Raw genomic sequence first — 3,235 nt, 5'->3', positions numbered from 1 at the left:
ATAGGACAACCCCCCTCATCTCAGGGACCAATTTAGTGAACCTTCGGCGTACCGCCTCCAATTCAAGTATATCCTTTCTTAAATGTTGAGACTGAAAATGCAGACAGTACTCCAGATGTGGTCTCACCAAAACCATGTACAATTGTAGCAAGACTTCTTTATTCCTCTACTCCAATCCCCTTACAATAAAGGCTAGCATGCATATGCCTTTCGAATTTCTTGCTGCACAAGTCTCTTTGAACATCAACACTTACAAGTTTCACACAGTTTAAAAAATATTCTACCTTGCTATTCATGTGAGCAAAGTGAATAACTTCACACTTCCCTATATTATATTCCATCTGCCATCTTGTTGCCCACTCACTTAACCTGTCTATATCTCTTTGCAGCCTCTCTGTGTCCTTCCAACAGCTTACCTTTCCATCTACCTTTGTATTATCGGCAAACTTAGATACATTACTCTCTGTCTCTTCATCTAAGTCAATAATATAGATTGTAAATAGTTGAGGCCCCAGCACTGATCTTGCAGCACTCCAATATTCACTGCCTACCAACTTGAAAATGCCACATTTAAGCCCACTCTTTGCTTCCTGCCTGTTAACCAATTCTCTGTCAATGCTAATATATTATCCGCAACTTCATGAGCCCTTTTCTTGCCTATTAACCTTTTGTGTGGCACCTTAGTGAATGTCTTTTGGAAATCCAGGCTCACTACATCTACTGGTTCCCCTTTATCTACCCTACTAGTTACATCCTCAAAAAACTCTTAAGAAATTTGTCATATAGGATTTCCTTTTAGTAAAACCATGTTAACTTATTCTAATCATACTGTAATTTTCTAAGTGCATTGTTAAGACTTCCTTAATGAGTCCAGCATTTTTCCAACAGCTGATGTTGGGCTAACTGGGCTTTAGTTCACTATTTTCTCTCTCCCTCCTTTCTTGAAAAGCAGTGTAACATTTACCAACTTCCAATCTGATGGTATCATTCTCGAATCTAAGGAATTTTGGAAAATCATAGCTAGCGCATCCACTCTGCAGCTATCTCTTTTAGAACCCTAGGATGTAGGCCATCAGGCCCTGGGGATTTGTTGGATTTTAGTCCCTTAAGTTTCTCCAATACTTTTTCTTGGCTGATATTAATTTTCTTAATTTCCTCACTCTTTTTAGCCCTAGGCTACCATTTATTTCTGGTATGAGACTTGTGTCTTCTCCTATGAAGACAGACACAAAATATTTGTTCACTGCCTCTGTCATTTCCTCATTTCCCATGATAATTTCTCTTGTCTCTGCTTCTAAGGGACCAATGTTCACTTTAGCTGCTCTCTTCCTTTTTATATACATATAAATGCTCTTACAATCTGTTTTTATATTACTGGCTAGTTTACTCTCATTCTATTTTTTCCCCCTTTTTTATCAACCTTTTGGTGGCCCTTTGCTGGTTTCTAAAACACTCCCAAACCTCAGACTTGCTAGTCTTTTTGCAACATTGTAAACCTCCTCTTTTAATCTAATACTATCCTTAACTTCCTGAGTGAGCCACGGATGGGTCTTTTTTGCGAAGTTTTTGTTTGTCAATGGAATGTATTTTTGTGGAACATTTTCAATTGTTTCTTTTAAAGGATTTCCACTGTTCATTTACCACCATTCCTTTAAGTCTATTTACATAATTTACCTTAGCCAGTTCTCCCCTCATACCCATGTAATTGGCTTTGCTTAAGTTTAAGAATCTTGTTTGTAATTGGAGTATGTCACTTTCAAACTTAACATAGAATTCTGTGGTATTATGATCACTATTTTCCAGTGTATCTTTTACTAAGACATTACTAATTAACCCTGCTTCATTACACAATACTAGATCTAAGATAGCTTTATCCCTAGTCGGTTCCACAATGTATTACTCCAAGAAACTGTCCCGAAAACATTCTACAAACTCATCTTCTAGACCAATCTTGCAATTTCATTGTCCAGTCTATATGAAGATTAAAGTCCCTCACAATAATTACATTGCCTTTACTACAAGCTCCAATCAGTTCTTGTTTAATGCTCTGTCCAATGGTATAACTACTGTTGGGGGGCCTATAAGCAACTCCTACAAATGTTTTCTGATTCTTGCTATTCCTAATTTCCACTCATACTGATTCTACTTCATAATCTTCTGAAGCCAGATCTGTTCTCACTAATGTCCTTATGTCATCCTTTATTATCAAGGTTACCCCTCCTCCTTTTCCATTCTGTCTGTCTTTCCGAAATATTGTGTATCCTAGAATATTTATTTCCCAACCTTGATCACCTTGTAATCATGTCTCTGTAATGGCAATTAGATCTAAATCATTTACCTCTATTTGTGCCACTAGTTCATCTATCTTACTACAGATGCTTCGTGCATTTATTTTTTACTTCTTTTCCCTACAATTCTGTTGATGTGCAATTTTTGTTAAACTCTTTCCTTCCTGTCCCATTCTGCTTGTCTTTAACACATTTGCCCTTTCTCTGTGAATTTCTAAATCTCCCGTCACCTGAACCTCCCCCCGTTAGTTCATGACCTCGAGCCTTATCTGCTGGAGCTCTCTTAAGTTTTTACACTCTGTCCCTGCCTGCCACACTCTGATTATCATTACCCTTATTGTTATCTGGCTGTCTTGCCTTCCCCTTTCTCTTTAAATTATCACAACTTCCCTCACTTGATCTGTCACCTCCGCTATTTATTTTAAAGAAAAGTGCAAAGCTGACTTCTAAAAGAGATGAAGGCTATCCTTTCCTACACCTTTAAGGATCAATTCTATAGCTGGTTTCTAGAGAACTGTGTTTCTGAAATGTATGATCTCATTAACCATAAGGAGGATTTAAGGTATTCTCTTTGGAGCAGGAAGCAGGCTTTGAGTGCTGTGTTTGACAGCTGTTCTCTTTTGTTGATTAGTGTTCCTTCTCTCTCTTAAGGGGGAAGCTGTTAGAAGAGAACACTACTTCAGGGTGGGAGAGAACTATGGCAGTTTCATACAGCTGCCGAACACAGATGCAATGATGTGCATGTATCTAATAGAAAAACCACCAAACACACCATCAACCTTGTAAAATAAAGATTCCGATACCTAGATAGATCAGTAGCAGCTCTAAATAAAGCTTGGCAATGTGTCATGAATCATCACTGTCTGCTACATACCTCATATCTTCATTCTTCAATGAAGAATCAACATGAACCAGCTGGAGTGTCATGCTACTAAACATCACCCAGC

General features: G+C 38.0%; 1 non-coding gene across 1 annotated transcript; it reads left to right on the top strand.

The window, feature by feature from the left end:
• The first annotated feature begins 2,761 nt into the window (after positions 1-2,761).
• On the top strand, positions 2,762-2,977 carry LOC137371630 (small nucleolar RNA U3). The gene has a single exon (XR_010975254.1). It is a non-coding gene; the product is annotated as a small nucleolar RNA U3 (small nucleolar RNA).
• Positions 2,978-3,235: the final 258 nt, after the last annotated feature.

Source organism: Heterodontus francisci, chromosome 6 (genome assembly GCF_036365525.1).
Source record: "Heterodontus francisci isolate sHetFra1 chromosome 6, sHetFra1.hap1, whole genome shotgun sequence".
Taxonomy (NCBI): domain Eukaryota; kingdom Metazoa; phylum Chordata; class Chondrichthyes; order Heterodontiformes; family Heterodontidae; genus Heterodontus; species Heterodontus francisci.
Note: the sequence above shows the minus strand (reverse complement) of the source record. Positions and strands in the feature narration are given on the sequence as shown.